A 24,095-nucleotide genomic window follows, 5' to 3' on the forward strand; every position below is an offset into this window, starting at 1 on the left:
CGCCGTGAAGGTGAGTGCCACAATCAGGACTGCATACGACCGAGGCACACAGGGCCAACACCCGGCATCATGGTATGGGGAGCGATCTCCTACACTGGCCGTACACCACTGGTGATCGTCGAGGAGACACTGAATAGTGCACGGTACATCCAAACCGTCATCGAACCCATCGTTCTACCATTCCTAGACCGGCAAGGGAACTTGCTGTTCCAACAGGACAATGCACGTCCGCATGTATCCCGTGCCACCCAACGTGCTCTAGAAGGTGTAAGTCAACTACCCTGGCCAGCAAGATCTCCGGATCTGTCCCCCATTGAGCATGTTTGGGACTGGATGAAGCGTCGTCTCACGCGGTCTGCACGTCCAGCACGAACGCTGGTCCAACTGAGGCGCCAGGTGGAAATGGCATGGCAAGCCGTTCCACAGGACTACATCCAGCATCTCTACGATCGTCTCCATGGGAGAATAGCAGCCTGCATTGCTGCGAAAGGTGGATATACACTGTACTAGTGCCGACATTGGGCATGCTCTGTTGCCTGTGTCTATGTGCCTGTGGTTCCGTCAGTGTGATCATGTGATGTATCTGACCCCATGAATGTGTCAATAAAGTTTCCCCTTCCTGGGACAATGAATTCACGGTGTTCTTATTTCAATTTCCAGGAGTGTATGTGTTGGTACTCAATGCCCAAGCGACGCAAGCGGTCGCTTGGTGTGCCAAACGCGCACTAATGTGAAATTCTTACAAAAGGCGAAAATTAATTAGTAGTGGAAACTGAGACGGATAACTGTTACCGACAATTCTCGTAAAAGCAAAAAAAGTATCACTAAAAACTGTGCGTAAACTTGCCGTTGTCGAGGCTCTTGTGAATGTGTGGTTACGATCCGGCGTTGTCTTCAATATAAAATATTGTTCTGGTTGGTTCTAACATATTTGAAATGCAAATTTTTCCAGTAACATCCTATCTAACTGGGCTGAAATGGCACTTAAAGCCTAGCTTAAAAGGAAATACGATACTAAAGTCCCTCATAACGGGACATGTTAGAAACAATTTACACACTCGTATTTCGTTATATTCGTCTTCCACGTATCGTCTTAAGATTTGAAGGAAGCCTTATTCTCGTCTGTATAGTGAGATAAGAATTATTTCATGCACTCCTGTGTCCTCTGATAAATCTTAACAAGTCTGTACATTTGCTGCTGCAGTTTTTTAGCCGTATCAACGAGAGTGCTGTACACTTCACTTATGACGGCAGACAGAACAATCCAAAGATTGAGGTGGGGTTACTTTGAAGACTGTGCTCGACCTATACATCGCGGACCATTCTGGCGCGTCGCGCGGGATTAGCCGAGCGGTCTGGAGCGCTGCAGTCATGGACTGTGCGGCTGGTCCCAGCGGAGGTTAGAGTCCTCCCTGAGGCATGGGTGTGTGTGTTTGTCCTTAGAATGATTTAGGTTACGTAGTGTGTAAGCTTAGGGACTGATGACCTTAGCAGTTAAGTCCCATAAGGTTTCACACACATTTTTTGAACATTCTGGCGCGTTACGTGTCGTCTTATTTTCAGCAGCAAGCAATTCGTGTGCCCCATTATGCAGGTACAACGTTCCCCAACGTTTCGCAAGGTAAGGTAGACAGTGGGAGAAATCTGAGCCCAATTAGACGGAAACAAATCGAAAATGTCGCATTTCATATTCATTTGTACCAAAGGGAACAATGTTTCACATTCAAGTCGTCACATATTCGAAACTCTGTCGCGGACAACTCGTTTGCTAACGCATGTTTACTGGAGCGTTCTTGTTTATGTTATAGCATCCTTCCACGCTACCCCTTTCCGCTATTGTCATCCACCCATCACATACAGTGTAAACCAGAACGCTGTCGACTAACTTTCAGAGTTCACAGCACAGACCAATGCCAGAAACAAATTTCTAATAAACATGAGCTCTAAAACGCATATTTTAAATAGTATGAGAATTTGTTCATCTTCGATACTGGAAACACATCTCTTCTACTGCAAGCTCTTTGGTTTCTATATTTTGCGAGGCTGTAGGTCTGACGGAAACAAGAAACGTCCTGTAAACTTTGGCTCTAAAATGCATACCTAAAGATCTGTGATGACGTGGTCAGTAGAAGGGATGTGTATGTGAGCAGCGAAGATGAACAAATGGTCATAGTTGTTTAAGTACGCACTTCAGAGCCCTTGTTTGCAGGATATTTCTTGTTTTGGTCCAGACGACCATCGCTCCAAATAAGGAAAACAAAGAGGTACAGTAGGAGAGATATGTCTGACAGCAGTGAAGACGAACCAGTGGTCATAGCTCTTAAGGTATGCACTTTGGGGACCACGTGTACTGTCCGTTTTTTCCTTGTTTTCGTCCGCACTGTCTGATAGTTTGTGTAGTTCTGGTTCACACTGTATATTTCCTTTACTCTAAGTGATTTAAAGGTCTCACGAAATCCTGGCCGGCCGCTGGTGGCCGAGTGGTTCTGACGCTACAGTCTGGAACCGCGCGACCGCTACGGTCGCAGATTCGAATCCTGCCTCGGGCATGGATGTGTGTGTTGTCCTTAGGTTAGTTAGGTTTAAGTAGTTCTAAGTTCTAGGGGACTTATGACCTCAGCAGTTGAGTCCCACAGTGCTCAGAGCCATTTGAACCATTTGAACGAAATCCGGTACGTGCAAAAGAATTCCTCCTTGTCTTAAAATTTCTCACTGGAATAAGATTTAGAAACTACATTTCAGTTATGTCTTCGCAGTACTTGTTTCAAAGGAAACGGAATTTACTTCCATCTGTCGCGGAATTCGGACGTCTTAGCCGGTGGGCTCCATGTGGTCGCGGGTTGTTTACATTTAGTGGATGAGTATGGTGCTTCGAATACTCTCTCGTGTCTTTACTCGTACTATAAAAACACAGTGCAAAGGACCGGTGGCAGATTACTTCCATTGCCATGAGTAATCCCCTGGACACTGAGCAAATCGTCAGTAATACCCTTCGCGAGTGTTATTCAGAGCCGGCCTTAGTGGCCGAGCGGTTCTAGGCGCTTCAGTCTGGAACCGCGCTGCTATGGTCGCAGGTTCGAATCCTGCCTCGGGCAAGGGTGTGTGTGATGTCCTTAGGTTAGTTAGGTTTAAGTAGTTCTAAGTTCTAGGGGACTGATGACCTCAGATGTTAAGTCCGATAGTGCTCAGAGCCATTTTCAGTTCTGCAGCGCTGTCGGTGTTTCAGCTACAACCATACAGGTGGTCAATGCCGTGGAACACAGCGTTGTGTAAAATATGGCGATGTAAATAAAGTGTCAGTCGACGAGAGTACTATTTCAAGAGGTGTTCATTGTCTTCGGAACCACAGTTCAACTAACAGGACTTGTCCTAAATTTAGGAAATGCGCAGACATTAAATAGGTACATAATGACAGTGAATGATATTGCACTGCAAGCGGCCATCAGTCAGTACCAGAACAGCAACTGAAGAGCGAGGGGGCGAGTCTCCACTTTGCCAACACCGCTACGTCACAAGGCGCTTCTACAGGCTGCTTCACAACGTAGTACCGTCCCTACCGCGGCGCGCGCTTTAAATCTGTGGCGACGCCGTGTACAGATACGTCTTGGCTGCGTTTATTTTTAGACAAATGCATTAATACCATAAGGAATACAAAGAAAACTATAGCATTTTCCGAAGCACAACATTATAGAGCAAGTAATATTAACATAAGAACGGAAGTCAGGATTCTACTAAAAACATAGAACCAAATGCCTCTTCGTGTGAATGTATGTTCCTCTATTCCTATTCGTAAAACGAAGCCCATATAATGCGATCAGTCTGTAGAATTTAAGGTAGAAGTTTCCTTTGAAGGACTGCATTGGAAGTTAGCAATTCTTGAAACACGAAGAGTGTGAAAAGTAAGCAGAAATTGGATAAAATTATCAAACCGGACTAATACAACACACAAAACTCTGTTGAATTAGTCCGATTTGCACTACTTTGTTGTCACTGTCTTCGTGAACATGCCTCAAAAGTATATGTACAATGTTATGCATATTGGGTATTCGCTCTGTTGTCAGCTGTCAGAAAGGTGACATGTGTTTAGGTAGCATCAACGATTATTTGTTTTGTATAAAAATAAATTAGAGAATCTGTATTAAATTTTATTATAAGAATAGAATAAAGTGTAAGAAATTTTTAGAAACGTTGAATCTGCCACTCTGAGTACCCATTTTTTCGAAATACAGTTCTCAGATGTTCCAATTCCTGGGGTAGACTCTCTGCGTCAGAGATAGTGCGCGCCCTATGTACTAGAGTTTTAAGTACCCCATTCCTCTGTGCTCTCCGCCCAACCACTACAGCACAACCTGTGGATATGGATGAAATCACGAGGGAGGAGGTAGGCACTGCGTTTATCCCATATACAGGCGCACTCTCGGGAAAGATCGCCCGCATTTTGAAGAAACACCGGGTCGGAACGGTGTTTTGTCCTCCGAATAAAACTCGTGCACTGGTGGGGAGCGCCAAAGATGACCTCGGTTTGAAGAAGGCCGGCGTGTACCAGATTCCGTGTCAATGTGGCAAGTCGTGTATTGGTCAGACGATGCGTACCGTCGAGGATCGATGCCGTGAACACCAGAGGCACACTCGACTGATGTATCCGAGCAAGTCGGCGGTCGCTGAACATTGTTTGTCGGAAAATCACGCTATGGAGTATGAACGCACGAGGATTCTGGTACAGACGCCGAGATACTGGGACAGCGTTGTTAGAGAGGCCATCGAAATTCGCACCAATGACGACCTCATAAATCGTGACTGTGGCTATAATCTTAGCAAGGCTTGGGAACCAGCGATTGGGTTAATCAAGAGTAAATCGAGCAAATGTATAGTTGTGACGACCACGGCTGACGGAGCCATCACACCGACGTCATCTCAGACGCCGTCGCAATCTGTTCCACCGCGCGACCGTGGCGCGGGGCGCGGACGGCGGAGTGAGCGCGCCGCGGGCGGAGGGTATTTAAATCCGCCGCCGCCGCGACCGAACCCAGTTCCACCTGAGCAGCCATAGTGTACGGATCTCCGTGCCGGCACGTTCACAGGAGCTCAGTCCGTCAGTTCACCTGATGATGGCGACATGTATGATCGCCGAAATATTGTGCCCGTTGGACACTGTAGACCGGCAGTACGCCCGTGGATATTTTGATTATCAAATACGCCGGGAGAAACTCAAGAATCACAGTTCCCAAAGTGTTTCGGGAATTGGAAAAATCGCTCTCATAAGTGTATACAATGTAATGGGAAATATTTTGAACAGGATAACATTGCTGTAGATTAACAAATAAAGTTCTTACCAAAAAATAAAAATTAATATGTGAACGCACCTCGTATGTCAAGCTTTATGCTTAGAAGTCCAGAATCGGTGAAAATGTTTCGAAGGAAATTTTAGCAGTGTTTAGAATAGCTACTCCGCACATGTTTTAAGCAGTATGCCTTAGAATCAGGTGAATAGTGACCGAGATAGAGATTTAGTGTTCTATAAGCATCAAAGGTTTTACGTGATTTTGAAACTCACTATAACGATGGGTTTCCTCCAAAAATTATTACTTTTCCTTCGTGGCGACTCCAGTAAACCATGCGACTTATTTTTCTGTTCCTTCCTTATGCGTCCTATTGGGTGACGCTGACGTTTCCATAAATCGCAGCCCTTTGATTGTGACTGGTAATATTAGCCAACGGTTCTTTTCGGGTCGTCTCTTTAATACACGCTGTGACAACATTAGAGACGATCGAACGCTCGTTACTCCGCAAATACCTCCTCTTCTTCGTATTCTGCACATTTTCTTGCAATGCTAGACGGCGCCGGCCGGTGTGGCCGAGCGGTTCTAGGCGCTTCAGTCCGGAACCGCGCGACTGCTACGGTCGCAGGGTCGAATCCTGCCTCGGGCATGGATGTGTGTGATGTCCTCAGGTTAGTTAGGTATAAGTAGTTCTCAGTTCTAGGGGAGTGATGACCACAGGCGTCCCATAGTGCTCAGAGCCATTCGAACCAATGCTAGACGATTATCCATCATTCATGGATATCGCAGTACATCAGTAAGTATACAAAGTTAACTCACTGACACTGGCAACGAAGATCCCACGAACAGAAACGACGTATTTCACTGCACGCTGATCTACGCCGCTAGACAGACACCCGCTAGACAGATACTGGGCAACAGATTTTGGGTGCCCCTGTAAGTAGGTGGCAGCGTTCTTCCGGGAAAGGCCTCTTCCCTCACCAAAAGCGCTGCTCGCTCTTGAGTTTACAGACAGACCAATATCACTACAGCTAGCAACTAGGGAGCAACTCTTTCCATAGTGCAGAAAACGCTGGATGTCAAACCAGCAGTGGCGGCAGATCAGAGGTGTCAAGCAGGTTCGGGCTCCCTCACTTTTCTGTGGTAGAGATAGTAGTACTAGCAGCAATAATTACTTACGAAATAAACCTTTACGCACATTTCTCAGCGAGCGCGAAAGACGTTAGCTTGTTTTATTGCTTCTAAACCACCATAACTGCACAAAAAGAGGAAGCGCAAAGGCTTAAACGTAAGCTAAGGCAAACAGAGCCGTGAAGCGTATGGCAAGAAGGCCAGGCACATGTCAGGCCGCCTCTAACCGCTCGGTTGCCTTGGTAATCATGACATCATTACTAGGAACAGTAAAGGGCTGTAGGCTGTCGTAGTGTCAATCCAAACATGGCGTTTTCTCTACGTCGTCTACGCCGATGTATTTATTTTACCTGGGAATATGCATCACTATTTTCAAACCCACACGTAGCGTATCATATCAAAGTGTTATTTCGACTATTCTTTCCTTTCTCCTGTCCCCCATCATTCCCATCCAGAGATAGAACGTTCTGTTCACAGTTACTGTTGTGGAAATAATAGTCGTGTCCCACGAAACACTTATGTGCGCTGGTGCGGCAGAAGCTTGCGGTTTATTTCATTAACTTAAATCTCTGAGGTTTTTTGGGGTCGTCCATTTCACTATGATCGAAAAAGGGAGGAAAACTTCAAAAAATTAATCGAAGGTATACGAATGTATGATGAAATATTTTTACGTACTTACCTAATTTTTACTATCCTTGACGAGATACTCGAGATTGCGTAATCACATCAGAAAGAAGCACACACACTGGAGGAATGATATAACTGATGAAGACAGGCTAAAAGTGAGACTAAGTGAGCGCGAAATTTTATAAAAATTAAATATTTAATCTGTGAAACAGAAATATAAATTAGGAAGGAGAGGTAAGAAGTAGACAGGTATCATCGACATTGCTTTTATAGTAAATGGTACTAATATTTTCCAAAGAAAAATATGTTTGTACTTACTCGTATCTATCTAAAGTTGCCGGCCGCGGTGGTCTCGCGGTTCTAGGCGCTCAGTCCGGAGCCGCGCGACCGCTACGGTCGCAGGTTCGAATCCTGCCTCGGGCATGGATGTGTGTGATGTCCTTAGGTTAGTTAGGTTTAAGTAGTTCTAAGTTCTAGGGGACTGATGACCAAAGATGTTAAGTCCCATAGTGCTCAGAGCCATTTGAACCATTTTTTTATCTAAAGTTTTTGTAAATAATAGAAGAACATTCGATTCGTATTTTAAGCATATCCTTATAAAAGTATACATTTGTAGGTATAACACTTAATTGAAGTTACATCAATATAGTCGTACTTATCTCTGCACGTACTGAAATTAAACATTGCAAAATATGTACTATCAGTAATAATACTTTGCAGTACAGAAATTCAAATCATAACATGCCAGTATAGATACGTACTACCGGATATCAGTCGATCTACTTTTAAACCGATAAATTATTATCAGAACATATCAATATGCAGCGTGATTTTTTTTCCACCGTGAACAGACTCTAGGGACTGATCAAAGAGAGGATCCGAAAAGAAAGGCAGATGAACTTATGTCTGGAAATGCATGTTTTGAATGCTAGAGACCATTTATTCAACCATAGTACGTCCCCCAGGGGACTTCATCTAGAAGTTCGCGGGTGGCATCCATGGGGCCCCGAGCTGAGTCTGACATCGCTTCAACTTACTTGTGTCAGACCCCTCCTGTTTCCTTTCCTGTCGGCCTTCCTTGGCCAACTCTTGTTTTTCGACCCCAGTGGTATTAGGTTTCGAGGCCTGAGGGTGTCTTTCAGTTTCCTATCTCTCTTACCCCAGTCCTGCGGGGTTTGAAGCAGGACCCTAGCCCAAGGTTGTGGGTGAAGTCCCCAACGGCAGCTCCGGCTATGGGGATGGGGTAACGGATCGGGAGTACCGTAGGCGACAGTAGGGTTCTACCTGAACAAGTCGGCAACTCCTGCAACCCACTCCACACGTAGTGATCCGTCACTCCTATGGGAACAGTTGCTTGGGTCGAGAGAAAGCTATGAACGCTGGGCAAATTCGTGGCTTTTAAATACGAACCAGGCGATGCAGTGCCTGTGGAGAGGACACTCCGCCTGCACCTGCAAAGGTGCGGATAACAACACGGGGAGTCGCAGTGACCGGTTTTAAGCCTTGCGCTGAGGGGCGTGAGTGCGGGCGCCAGGGGTGACGGTGAGTCTCGTCGGTGGGGTAGCCCACTGCGGCTAACTGACTGGCTACTGCCCGCCTCAAGCTGGGCAGCCCCCAGCCAGTAAGGTAGCAGTCCGTCCCCCACCTTGCGCTTCTATTGGTGTATGGAGCAGGAAGCATCTCGCAGTGTTTGATACAAGGTGGGTTACTGAGGCACCTGGAAAGAAACAACAATAAAGTAGCTCATATGAGCAAAACCAACTATTCAATAACACGATTGCCACCTGGAATGTCAGAATTATGTTACCCGGATATGACACTCCTACAGATGCTGCCCCTATAGTCAGAAAAACAGCCATAATTGACAGAGAACTCCTGCGTTTTCGCGTTTATGTGGCTGCATTACAGGAAACTCGTCTCTCTGGGGAAGGCAACGACCGTGAAGATAATTACACCTTATTTCTGTAAAGGGAGAGAAACTGCCGTGCGAAACAGTCTTCTCAGCTGCTGCGAACTACCAAAACCTATGTCTGAACGATCAACAACTTTGAGATTAAAGACAACAGCCGGCCCCGTCACATTAATCTCTGCATATGCTCCCACTATGAAAGCGCCACCTGAAGTCAAAGACATGTTCTATGAAGACCTGCGGAAATGCCTGGAGAATGTTCGTGGATCAGATAAACTCATGCTACTGGGAGACTTTAATGCCAGGATTCGGAATAAACGGAACAACTGGACCGATAGTATGGGCCCATACGGCATTGGAAATATGAATGAGAACGGTCAGCGACTGCTGGAACTTTGCACCTCTCTTTCTCTCTGCATCACTAACACTTACTTCCAGAACAGAGACGTGCACAAAGTAACATGGAAACACCCACGTTCAGGCCATTGGCATCAGATCGACTTCATCATAACCAGAAGAAGCGACCTACGTCATGTCCTTAATTCCCGCACATATCACAGTGCTGACTGTGGTACTGATCACGCTTTAGTTATGATCAAATCACGGTTCACACCAAAGAAGATTCATTCCGCTGAGAGCGTCTGTAGAAGAGTCAAGATCAGCACCAAAGCCATTCAAGATGATGCGCTATACAAAAAGTTCAGTGAAGAAATTGACATGAAACTGAATCATGAGCAATTTATAACTGCACATAGAGCCGAAAATATGTGGCAACTAGCTAAAGAAAATGTTATGCAGACAGCTATCGGAACATTTGGGAAGCAGGGTAGGACACAAAGTGACTGGTTTACTGAATGTGAAAGTGAGTTGTGTCCATATATAGACAAGAAACGTAATGCTCATATACAGGTTATGAATAATCCTGAAGACCAACGAGCAATAGCTGAATACAAGGCCTGCAAAGCAGATCTGCAACGAGTTTCCCGCCATTGCGCAAATAGATGTTGGACCAACCTTTGTAAAACTATTCAGATCTGCCGAGACAAAGGAGATTTTAGTGGCATGTATCAAGGCATCAAAAAGGCCATTGGACCAACAAGTAGGAAGTTCGCTGCAATAAAAGATCTAAATGGAGACCCAATCAACAATAAAAAACCAGCAGCTAGATAGATGGGTGCAGCACTATGCTAAACTATACTCAGAAGAGGTCAACATTTCTTCAGAAGCTTTGGGTACTTTACCAACTTACCCTGTTATGTCTGAGCTTGATGATCCTCCCACTGTTGACGAATTAAAACTCGCACTTAAAAGTCTAAAGGTAGGCAAGAGTACAGGCCGTGATAACTTACCAGCAGAAATCATCAAACTTGACTGCGTTTTGTCGATATTGTATCAAATCCTACTGCAGTGCTGGGAAGAAGGCACAGTACCTCAAGACATGCGAGATGCAAATATAGTAATAATATATAAGGGAAAAGGCGACAGAGGTAATTGTAACAACTATAGAGGAATATCTCTCTTTAGCATTGCTGGAAAGGCGTATGCAAGGATAATCCTGAAGGGACTGGTTGCTCGGCAGGCTGCTCGGATCTACCCTGAGTCACAGTGTGGATTTCGAACTGGCAGATCCACAAGTGACATGTATTCACCTTTCGCCAACTACAAGAGATGTGCCTCGAACACAGAGTGCCATTATATGTGGCTTTTGTTGATCTCAACAAAGGCTTTGACACGGTCAGTAGGGAGGGACTCTACAGCATATTGAAAAAAATTGGATGTCCCCAACTTTGCCGTCCTTAATAATATCTTTTTACGACAATATGCGTGGCGCTGTAATCTTCGATGGCAGTACATCTAAACCATTCAGTATGAACTGTGACGTAAGACAACGTTGTGTGTTTGCACCTACACTTTGTGTAATTTTCCTCTCGGGTCTGCTCCAAGTGGATTTCGAGAATTGCAATGTTGGAGTACATCTGCATACTATGGAAGATGGAAGGCTTTTCAATGTCAGTCTTCTGAAGAGAAAGACAAAGCGATACGAGATAGTCGCTCGTAAAATCCTGTATGCTGATGATGCTGCAATTGTTGCGAACTCCGCAGAAGAGCTGCAAGAGCTAGTATCAAGATTTAGTCACACATGCCACCTATTCTCGATGAGTGTAAACAGCAGTAAGACCGTAATTATGGTTCAGGGTGCTAACACGAAGCCGAATATCACACTAGATGGCACTACTCTGCAAGTCGTAGATAACTTCTGCTATCTTGGATCTGCTATAGAATCAAACATGTCTGTCGACAAGGAAATTGATGCTCGCATTGAAAGAGGTGCGACAACTGTTGGCAAACTCTCTACACGTGTTTGGAAAAACAACAAACTCTCTTTGACCACCAAAATTCTTGTATATCAAACTTGTGCCCTCAGCATCCTTTTGTATGCATCGGAAACATGGACTACCTATACCAAACAAGAACGTCGCCTTAATGCTTTCCACATGCGGTGCCTGAGATCCATCCTCGGAGTAACGTGGAAGGACCGAGTGACCAACGAAGCAGTGCTATCTAAAACCAATTGCAACAGTATTTCAGCTATCTTGAAGCAGAGACGAATCCGTTGGCTGGGACACGTCCACCGTATGGATCCTGACAAATTACCACGTGAGGTGATGCTTGGAGAGATCTCTATAGCCAAAAGACCTGTAGGACGTCCTGTATTGAAGTTCAAGGACTCCTGTAAACGAGATATGAAGAGCTTTGGAATCGACACAAACAGATGGGAGGCACGGGCTAGCATGATACCAGAGTGGCGTGATGATATATCATCTGGAATGTCGAAGCATGATGAAGGCTTGTTAGACAGATTAAGGCAGAAAAAGCTTCGCGATGCTACCACAGCTCCTGCCTCAGCAACCAGATACACTTGTGACAATTGCCGCAAGAGATACCGTGCTGCCATTGGCTTGACAAGTCATATGAAAAAATGCAACCCGTAAACACATCGACACTGTAACAATCATCTACCAAGATGTCGTGGCCAATATATACGAGGGCAGTTCAATAAGTAATGCAACACTTTTTTTTCTCGGCCAATTTTGGTTGAAAAAACCGGAAATTTCTTGTGGAATATTTTCAAACATTCCCGCTTCGTCTCGTATAGTTTCATTGACTTCCGACAGGTGGCAGCGCTGTACGGAGCTGTTAAAATGGCGTCTGTAACGGATGTGCGTTGGAAACAACGGGCAGTGATCGAGTTTCTTTTGGCGGAAAACCAGGGCATCTCAGATATTCATAGGCGCTTGCAGAATGTCTACGGTGATCTGGCAGTGGACAAAAGCACGGTGAGTCGTTGGGCAAAGCGTGTGTCATCATCGCCGCAAGGTCAAGCAAGACTGTCTGATCTCCCGCGTGGGGGCCGGCCGTGCACAGCTGTGACTCCTGCAATGGCGGAGTGTGCGAACACACTCTTTCGAGATGATCGACGGATCACCATCAAACAACTCAGTGCTCAACTTGACATCTCTGTTGGTAGTGCTGTCACAATTGTTCACCAGTTGGGATATTCAAAGGTTTGTTCCCGCTCGGTCCCTCGTTGTCTAACCGAACACCATAAAGAGCAAAGGAGAACCATCTGTGCGGAATTGCTTGCTCGTCATGTGGCTGAGGGTGACAATTTCTTGTCAAAGATTGTTACAGGCGATGAAACATGGGTTCATCACTTCGAACCTGAAACAAAACGGCAATCAATGGAGTGGCGCCACACCCACTCCCCTACCAAGAAAAAGTTTAAAGCCATACCCTCAGCTGGTAAAGTCATGGTTACAGTCTTCTGGGACGCTGAAGGGGTTATTCTGTTCGATGTCCTTCCCCATGGTCAAACGATGAACTATGAAGTGTATTGTGCTACTCTTCAGAAATTGAAGAAACGACTTCAGCGTGTTCGTAGGCACAAAAATCTGAACGAACTTCTCCTTCTTCATGACAACGCAAAACCTCACACAAGTCTTCGCACCCGAGAGGAGCTCACAAAACTTCAATGGACTGTTCTTCCTCATGCACCCTACAGCCCCGATCTCGCACCGTCGGATTTCCATATGTTTGGCCCAATGAAGGACGCAATCCGTGGGAGGCACTACGCGGATGATGAAGAAGTTATTGATGCAGTACGACGTTGGCTCCAACATCGACCAGTAGAATGGTACCGTGCAGGCATACAGGCCCTCATTTCAAGGTGGCGTAAGGCCGTAGCATTGAATGGAGATTACGTTGAAAAATAGTGTTGTGTAGCTAAAAGATTGGGGAATAACCTGGTGTATTTCAATGCTGAATAAAACAACCCCTGTTTCAGAAAAAAAATGTGTTGCATTACTTATTGAACTGCCCTCGTAGTATGTTACGGAGACTGTGGTCAAATACGCACTGTACTATGCAGCCACAGCTACAGCATGCTTGGTTTCACCTAGTGTCCGATTCACTTCTCTTGCTGAGTCATCTTGTAGTGGATGTGATACAGCTTTTCACACAATGGTTCCGTACTCGAATCGACAGCTTGCCGACATGATGTTTACTTACTGAAAGGCAAATGGCAACGAGCGGCGGGCAGCAGGATTGTATCAGGAGACCTGTCACCGCCGACAAAGACCACAGCATTCAGTGTTTGCAACAGTTTTTCGCGCTTTTTCTGGGGCAGAGTAATTTCAGGAAATAGTGAAGGGCGTACTCGAAAATTTCGGATGCCAGGCTTGGAGGGAAATGTGATTAACACTGTGAAAAGCTACCGCCATCTCAGTACCAGGCAGCTGGCCCTCCAGTACAGATGTTACTGCCCTTATCACCTGTAGCGTGTGCAGGACTTGCTCGACCGACTTTCCACATCGGGAGCTATTTCGTCGCTGGCTTCTGCTCCACGCAACGACGATTCCTGGATTTGTGTCATCCGTCCTATTCACAGATGAGGCAATCTTTACACGGAGTGGTATCTTCAACTTTCATAACAGTCTTCCGTGGAATAGTATGAAGAGCCGCCATGGTACGGTGACAGCGAATCATCAGCATCGGTGCAGCCGGAATTTATGGCGCAGGATAATAGGCGACCATATTTTGAGACCAGCCTTCCCCCCACGTCACCTAACAGGCGGGAACTATTGGCTTTTCTTGCGGGAGAATTTGCCTCCCTGCTGGAAGAAGTGCCATCGATGATTAGAAGGGTTATGCGGCTGCTACATGATGGTGCTCCAACCTGCTTCCCTGTTAACGTCCGGACGCATCTCAATCGTGTCTTGCCTGGTCGATGGATCGGACGAGGTAGTCCAGTTGCATTGGCTGCTCGTTCACCGGATCTCAACCCTTGCCATTTCTGGTTATGAGGCCATCTGAAAAGCATCTTGTACACAGAACCCATTCCAGATGTGGAGACACTCGCGCTGCATGCTGCCTTTGACAGTGCTCGCATTCAGCCTGGACGATGTGAACATTTGAGGCAGAATATGCTAAGGGGCGTACAAACATGAGTAAGGCTCATGGAAACCATTTTCAACACACACTATAACTATGGCTGCATGGTACAGCGCATATTAGGCCGCAGGGTCTGTAAAAATGTATGATTGGATAAATGGTCTGTAGCATTCATTTTCTAACGTAAGTTTATTAGACCTGTTCTGTTCTGTATCCTCTCATCGATCAATCCGTGGAGCTCGTAAATGCCCGTATATAGGTATATTATCATGACATTTGTGTAAGAATCAGTGGTAGGAAGGCCAAACCATGTGGGAAAATTATCCCGTAGTGGATAAATTGCACCTGGTAAGCTGGGGAAGAGTACAGACTCATGATCAGCGTTCGGATCGTCAGTTGGGTTGGGGCGGCGTATAGTTTCGCAAGTAGTAGGAGCTGGTGGGTTGGGGGAGGCTTAGTTTCATAATTACTTGGAAGTTTTGGGTTCGGGTGTAGAGTTTCATAATTAGCTGGAACTGGCGGGTTTGGGGGATATGGTGGCCTGAGAGGAGGTGGTACTTACTGGCTTCGGTAAATAGGAAATGAAGGCAGAGAACCTGATAAATAGAGGTGTGAATAATCACCAGGGTTTTGAGGGGGAGTGTCAGAGGGTGGATCCTGCACACTTTGTTTTGTAAGCTTACTTCATTTGAAGAAGTTGAGGAGACTCTGTTGAAAGTTTTTCTTCCATGTCCAGTTTTTTCGTATGTGCAAGGAGTGACATCAAGAAAGAATGATTGGCGTCTTCTTTCTTTTGTGAACTCTCATTGAGGCGATCCAGGAGCAGTTCCTGAAATGTAGTGATTTTGCCTATTGCTGGAATCCTACCAGAACTTCATGGGAGACTGGTGGGTGCTGAAGATACCCATCTTGTTGATCCACTTCGTGGAGGTAGAGCTGACGAGATGCAAGGCCGCAAGGGGCTTCATAACCGTTGACGGCATAGTCCCCACTCTGTTACAGCTGGCGATAGTGAGGTCCAATCCTCACATTCTCCTTCGTCTTCGTCGTCAGTTAAGCCTGATCTGGCCTCAAACGGAAACAACATTAATCTTATTAGACAATAAGTTAATACACTCCTGGAAATTGAAATAAGAACACCGTGAATTCATTGTCCCAGGAAGGGGAAACTTTATTGACACATTCCTGGGGTCAGATACATCACATGATCACACTGACAGAACCACAGGCACATAGACACAGGCAACAGAGCATGCACAATGTCGGCACTAGTACAGTGTATATCCACCTTTCGCAGCAATGCAGGCTGCTATTCTCCCATGGAGACGATCGTAGAGATGCTGGATGTAGTCCTGTGGAACGGCTTGCCATGCCATTTCCACCTGGCGCCTCAGTTGGACCAGCGTTCGTGCTGGACGTGCAGACCGCGTGAGACGACGCTTCATCCAGTCCCAAACATGCTCAATGGGGGACAGATCCGGAGATCTTGTTGGCCAGGGTAGTTGACTTACACCTTCTAGAGCACGTTGGGTGGCACGGGATACATGCGGACGTGCATTGTCCTGTTGGAACAGCAAGTTCCCTTGCCGGTCTAGGAATGGTAGAACGATGGGTTCGATGACGGTTTGAATGTACCGTGCAGTATTCAGTGTCCTCTCGACGATCACCAGTGGTGTACGGCCAGTGTAGGAGATCGCTCCCCACACCATGATGCCGGGTGTTGGCCCTGTGTGCCTCGGTCGTATGCAGTCCTGATTGTGGCGCTCACCTGCACGGCGCCAAACACGCATACGACCATCATTGGCACCAAGGCAGAAGCGACTCTCATCGCTGAAGACGACACGTCTCCATTCGTCCCTCCATTCACGCCTGTCGCGACACCACTGGAGGCGGCCTGCACGATGTTGGGGCGTGAGCGGAAGACGGCCTAACGGTGTGCGGGACCGTAGCCCAGCTTCATGGAGAGGGTTGCGAATGGTCCTCGCAGATACCCCAGGAGCAACAGTGTCCCTAATTTGCTGGGAAGTGGCGGTGCGGTCCCCTACGGCACTGTGTAGGATCCTACGGTCTTGGCGTGCATCGGTGCGTCGCTGCGGTCCGGTCCCAGGTCGACGGGCACGTGCACCTTCCGCCGACCACTGGCGACAACATCGATGTACTGTGGAGACCTCACGCCCACGTGTTGAGCAATTCGGCGGTACGTCCACCCAGCCTCCCGCATGCCCACTATACGCCCTCGCTCAAAGTCCGTCAACTGCACATACGGTTCACGTCCACGCTGTCGCGGCATGCTACCAGTGTTAAAGACTGCGATGGAGCTCCGTATGCCACGGCAAACTGGCTGACACTGACGGCGGCGGTGCACAAATGCTGCGCAGCTAGCGCCATTCGACGGCCAACACCGCGGTTCCTGGTGTGTCCGCTGTGCCGTGCGTGTGGTCATTGCTTGTACAGCCCTCTCGCAGTGTCCGGAGCAAGTATGGTGGGTCTGACACACCGGTGTCAATGTGTTCTTTTTTCCATTTCCAGGAGTGTAATATAGGAACCTATCTAGGTACACAGAAATCAAGAATACAGGGAACATTTGAAACCACACTATTATTACAGATGCTCGCAAGTGAAAAACCCAGACATTTCGGCTTATTCTTTTTTTCTGCAGAATTCTGTACAGAGTCTAGTGCTTCCCACCACACGTACTTCCTACTATACTCTGCAACATTCCCTAATTCGTCTTCTCTCAGTATGTTCATACATCGATCTCGTACATGCTTCCACTTGATCTTAACACTCTTCACTGTAATACACGTAAGGGAGCGAAGTAAATATAATAATTATGTGTAACTCATGTATAGGTACATGCCAAACGAATTGGTACTTACATTCTCGCAATAAATGAGAACAAATGAAGGAAATATAGAAATGGGAAACAGTTAAGTAAAAGATAATATAAAATTGATACAACTGTTATTTATAAATTATAGAGCGCAGCAATCAGTCGGACTTTTTTTCCGGGTTTTATTACGCAAATCCACATGCATGTTAGTTCCCTGTTGTTCATTGAATACCACTGTCCAAAGAACTGTGACTGACGACCGAACAACAGGGAACTAACATGCATCGGGGTTAGAAAATAGTGCATTGATAATGGATAGGTACTAGCCGAAATCTGGATCTGCGTAATAAAATCTGAAAAAAAAGAAAAGGACGACTAATTGCTTGCTGCGCTCTGTGATTTATAAACCACAAAACAGTCGCTGAGTGCACTACATTCCTAATGGAAGGTAACCTGATAGAGCTGTTATGTTTGAATCTGAATCAAGTTTTCATATGGTGGATAACAGTTACACATTTCGAGAAGTTCTGGATGCTGGCTCAGATTTCAAACTTTAGATGTGAGGAATGCTTCTGTTGACTACTTTATTGACCCTGGAGCTTTCTCTTTTCAGAAGATTAACATGTTTCGAACTGTAATTGTTGCATATCTACAATTTCTACAATTTCTCACGTTCTTTGCATAAGATTTATAGAAAGGTACAATGCTATTACAATAATTATTTTGGTATGCATTTATAAATGACTGATTCATGTTGATCTATGTTTATTATTTTCTTCACAGTGTGTTGAGTTAGGAACAAGCGTATTTTTTTCTAAACACTGTATTACTTGAAAAATCAAAAAAATATTTTAGGTGCGTTAACACAGAAGCCAACGGCCTTGCCGCAGTTGTTAACACCGGTTCCCATCAGATCGCCGAAGTTAAGCACTGTCGGACTTGGCTAGATTTTGGATGGGACACCGTCCGAGTTTGTCGTGTACTATTGGCAAGTGGGGTGCACGCAGCCCTTGAGAGGCCGATTGAGCACCTAATTTACTGAGAAGTAGCAACACGAAAACTGACAACGACTGGACCACATGCCCCTCCATATCTGCATCCGGTGACCGCTATGGACTTGGGATGACACGGCGGCCGGTCAGTACCATTGCTCCTTCAAGGCCTGTGCAGACTGTGTTTGTTATTTTGTATGTTAAAAGAAAACTTCATTCCTGCCTGCATGTTTGTAAAACTCAAGTACCTACGTACCTATTGTATGCTTTCACTATCCCCATAATTATAAAAAAATAGTAAAAATGCCAGAGGTAGGTAGTAGGGTTGTCTTCGACCAAAGTCTGTAACAAACAGGAATTAGGTTTTGCCGGTCGTCATTAACAGAGAAAAGTAAAAATTGTTGGGTGGTTACACTTTGAAACTTTTTTTCAAAATTGTTTAAAATATATAGTTACCGTCCTATAACGCTATATGTGATTCTGAAAATTTTTGTTGACTTTTCTTGGTAATATTTTAAGTGAACTACAATACGTGTCTACCTAAAGGAGATGATGAAAGGTTGAACTAAAAACTAATCAGATTAGGTATATACGTAAACCAAAAGTGAATAAAATACATAGATGTACGAAATACAAAAATCATCCTTGTGATTCTTGGAGTATTCTTCCCATGGAACTTCGTCTTCCATCAGCACCCATTTGGCTACCTCCAGCCAACTCTGATCCTTCACTAGACGATCTTTATATCATCCCGTCCTCTTATGCCATAGAGCAGGTCAGTCACGAATTAACTCAATTAAATTAACCGTTTTCCATACTCCACAGTTTGGCAACATCAAATGAGCCCGTTTTGGATTCCCTCTCCCCACGCGGCTTCATGTGTGGGTCTTTCCGTGTCTTTCTTCGTGTTGCCCCATCTGAAAATGGGAAATCCCGGCTGCGTAGCCGCGCGGGGTAGCCGTGCGGTCCAGGGCGCCTTGCCACGGTTCGCGCGGCTCTCCCCGTCGGAGGTTGGAATCCTCTCTTGGCATGGGTGTGTGGATCCGCCCCGATAGCCGAGTGGTCAGTGTGACGGATGGCCGTCCTGAGGACCCGGGTTCGATTCTCGGCTGGTTCGGAGATTTTCTCCGCTCGGGGACTGGATGTTGTCTTCATCATCATTTCATGCCCATCCAGCGCACAGGTCGCCCAATGTGTCGTCGAACGTAATAAGATCTGCACCAAGGCGGCCGGACCTGCCCCGCAAGGGGCCTCCCGGCCAATGACGCCAACGCTCATTTCCATTTCCATGGGTGTGTGTGCTGTCCTTAGCGTAAGTTAGTTTAAGTTAGAGTAATTAGTGTGTAAGCCTAGTAACCGATGACCTCAGCAGTTTGGTCTCATAGAACTTACCACAAATTTCCAAATTTTGCAGCTACGTACGGCGCAGTTGCCGACTGCAAGCGGCACGAAGTTATTTTCCTACGACGAACGCAAAATTTCGCACTTAGGTATGTGTAGATTTCCGAATTTAGGCCAGTGTGTTTGCATGCTCCAACCGAATACACAACGTATTCCACGTATCCTGCATCGATGTACAGGGTTATTACAAATGATTGAAGCGATTTCACAGCTCTACAATAACTTTGTTATTTGAGATTTTTCACAATGCTTTGCACACACATACAAAAACTCAAAAAGTTTTTTTAGGAATTCACAAATGTTCGATATGTGCCCCTTTAGTGATTCGGCAGACATCAAGCCGATAATCCACACTCGGCGCAGCATGTCCCCATCAATGAGTTCGAAAGCATCGTTGATGCGAGCTCGCAGTTCTGGCACGTTTCTTGGTAGAGGAGGTTTAAACACTAAATCTTTCACATAACCCCACAGAAAGAAATCGCATGGGGTTAAGTCGGGAGAGCGTGGAGGCCATGACATGAATTGCTGATCCTGATCTCCACCACGACCGATCCATCGGTTTTCCAATCTCCTGTTTAAGAAATGCCGAACTTCATGATGGAAGTGCGGTGGAGCACCATCCTGTTGAAAGATGAAGTCGGCGCTGTCGGTCTCCAGTTGTGGCATGAGCCAATTTTCCAGCATGTCCAGATACACGTGTCCTGTAACGTTTCTTTCGCAGAAGAAAAGGGGCCGTAAACTTTGAACCGTGAGATTGCACAAAACACGTTAACTTTTGGTGAATTGCGAATTTGCTGCACGAATGCGTGAGGATTCTCTACCGCCCAGATTCGCACATTGTGTCTGTTCACTTCACCAGTAAGAAAAAATGTTGCCTCATCACTGAAAACAAGTTTCGCACTGAACGCATCCTCTTCCATGAGCTGTTGCAACCGCGCCGAAAATTCAAAGCGTTTGACTTTGTCATCGGGTGTGAGGGCTTGTAGCAATTGTAAACGGTAAGGCTTCTGCTTTAGCCTTTTCCGTAAGATTTTCCAAACCGTCGGCTGTGGTACGTTTAGCTCCCTGCTTGCTTTATTCGTCGACTTCCGCGGGCTACGCGTGAAACTTGCCCGCACGCGTTCAACCGTTTCTTCGCTCACTGCAGGCCGACCCGTTGATTTCCCCTTACAGAAGCTTTAAACTGCGCATACCATCACCGAATGGAGTTAGCAGTTGATGGATCTTTGTTGAACTTCGTCCTGAAGTGTCGTTGCACTGTTATGACTGACTGATGTGAGTGCATTTCAAGCACGACATACGCTTTCTCGGCTCCTGTCGCCATTTTGTCTCACTGCGCTCTCGAGCGCTCTGGCAGCAGAAACCTGAAGTGCGGCTTCAGACGAACAAAACTTTATGAGTTTTTCTACGTATCTGTAGTGTGTCGTGACCATATGTCAGTGAATGGAGCTACAGTGAATTTATGAAATCGCTTCAATCATTTGTAATAGCCCTGTAGATTACGTCGTGAATACGCCAAGTGCGGGTTAACACATAGCTCTTCCGACGTGCGTTGCCACAGTACCTGCACTGTGGTGTCGCCTCCATTGGTTCCCTTACGTTAGCTGCCCCGTGAGCAGTCAATGTGGTTGAAGCCCTACCTTGTACAAGTACTGATGTAGTGCATTCGAGTAAGGGCATCAATACTACTTGCGGGAGTTGTTGTTTTCAACTAGATGTGAAACTGAACGACATGAAACTTTGAAAAGAGGACATCCAACACCGGCACTACACCTATAACTCAAAACACGTGCATTCCAAAGTCCATGGTATGAGCACCACAAGTAGTTACGTGCTTGCCGTGCAACAGACATATTATTCTCCTGATCATGTTTGCTCCTAAGCACAAGAAAAACATTTTTAAATTTTATTTTTGAGGTTCCACAGCCTCAACGTATTCTGAGAACGAAAACATAGTTCTTGTTGGATATATTCTGTTTATTATCCATGCTATTGGCCAGTTTAAACCTTGGGAGCGTATGAAGCTTAAAGTATGTGCTTGAAAATGAGTCACAGTTGAAACTGGCCAGTTACACGATTAATAAACAGAGTTGTCCACTAGGACCATGTTTTCTTGCTTAAAACAAGAACACCTGATGAGAGTTTCGACGATATGCAGAATCGGTCTAGAGCCTTAGCATGTCATTCCTCTTCTAAAGATCATCGAAGTAGTTTTATTTCATGTAAATGTATCCAAACAAATGACTAGTATTTCAGAGCTACTTAATGAACATTACAAACTGATGAAAATCAGACACATGCTAACAGAGACATCGTGAAAATTCTAACTGACGTTTCAAGTCTTTTGTGTAAGCAGCAACTAGATTCGAGAGGTCATGATGAGACAGAAGATTCCCTAAACCCCGGAAATTTCAAAGCTGTTTTTAAACTTAAGATGAGCATAAACGAAGATCTGGAGGCACAATGGAAGAAAATGGGTTGTTTCTGGGGATTTTCAAAAACTATACTGGACGAACTGATTGCATCTGTAAATGAGAATATTTGTGAATAAATACATTCAAGTCTGGGTAGAACCTTCTTTTATGCCTGCGTTATGATTGAAGCAACAGACGTTTCAGACAAGTCACTATGCTTACAAATTGTGATTGTAGTGCTCTCCAATGACAACATTCAAGGACATTTTCTTTGTTTCGATTGTGTCAGCGAAGCTACAAATGTTGCTGCCTTATTCACTGCACTTCGTCGCGTGTTTCGGATTGTGATATGAAGAACAATGTGGGCTGTAAGCTAAGGTTCGTGAAATTGCTCCGAAGCTATATTTACTCACTGTTTCACACATAATGTAAATTCAGTTTTGCAGCAGAGACATTCTTGTATAAAATCAGCAAGAGTGTTTTCCTCCAGACTTCAGGATATTCCAGACTTCAGGATTTCTTCCATCGGTCTTTCAAACACACAGAAATTCTCAACAGTATTGTTGGTAAACGCATTCCTTCGAACAGTGAAATGAGACGGAACATTAACGCAAGAATATCTGCCACTTGCCAAAACTGCCCGGGGTAACTGACTTTTTAGAAGAAATAATTGACAGACCATACTCTATTGTAACGACTACAAGAGAAGCCTGTGGTTCCAAAAATAGTCTCCTCTAGATTGACCCTACTTTTCTTCTCTCTGTTTTTCAAAGGGAAAAAAGTGAACGGCTTGTGAACATTCACCGAGGAAAACCACTGATGTACAGCTTTCTAACAATGCTGTCTCAGAAAGCGTAGCTGACACGAAAAACTCAAAAAATGAAGATAAGTTGATCGCCTTCTTAAATTCCGTGAAATGATGTCAAAACACAAACACGTGTACTTCGCGGTATTGCATAATATTGTAACACAAATGGAAATAAGATTTTTCACGTTGTGATAAACTGCTCTTTCTTAATTAAGGCCATGCTAATGAGTTTGCTATTATGCTCAGCATTACCCCGTAGACTGTGCTGATTCATTGTTACAAATATATGGCGTGTCCTTCAGTCACTCTCTGTTGAGTGTAGAATAAGTGTAGAACTGGAGACTGTATTTTCTTGCCACCACAAAGAAACATTTCACTTCGTTAGTACTGTAGACACTATCAAAAGGATGATTAAGAATGAACCGTACCAGGTTCTACCAGAAGCTCTCAATTTTTTTTTCTTTTTCTTCAGTCTTCTGACTCGTTCGATGTGGCCCGCCACGAGTTCCTCTCCTGTGCTAACCTGTTCACCTCAGAGTAGCACTTGCGACATACGTCCTCAATTATTTGCTGGATGTATTCCAGTCTCTGTCTTGCTCTACAGCTTTTGCCCTCTACAGCTCCCTCCAGCACCATGGAAGTCATTCCCTCATGTCTTAGCAGATGTCGTATCATCATGTCCCTTCTCCTTATCAGTGTTTTCCACATATATTCCTTTCCCCTCCGATTCTGCGTAGAACCTCTCAATTCCTTACCTTATCAGTCCACCCAATTTTCAACATTCGTCTGTAGCACCACATTTCAAATGCTTCGATTCTCTTCTTTTCCGGTTTTCCTACAGTCCATGTTTCAATACCATACAATGCTGTACTCCAGACACATTCTCAGAAATTTCTTCCTCTAATGAAGGCCGATATTTGATATTAGTAGACTTTTCTTGGCAAGGAATACCTTTTTTCCCATAGCTAGTCTGCTTTTAGTGTCTTCCTTACTCCGTCCGTCATTGATTATTTTACTGCCTATGTAGCAGAATTCCTTAACTTCATCGCCTTCGTGACCATCAATCCTGATGTTAAATTTCTCGCTGTTCTCATTTCTACTACTTCTCATTACATTCGTCTTTCTTCGATTCACTCTCAATCCATACCGTGTAATCAGTAGACTATTCATTCATTTCAGCAGATCATGTAATTTGTCTTCACTTTCACTCAGGGTAGCAATGTCATCAGCGAATCATATCACTGAAAATC

Source organism: Schistocerca nitens, chromosome 8 (genome assembly GCF_023898315.1).
Source record: "Schistocerca nitens isolate TAMUIC-IGC-003100 chromosome 8, iqSchNite1.1, whole genome shotgun sequence".
In the NCBI taxonomy this organism is placed as follows: domain Eukaryota; kingdom Metazoa; phylum Arthropoda; class Insecta; order Orthoptera; family Acrididae; genus Schistocerca; species Schistocerca nitens.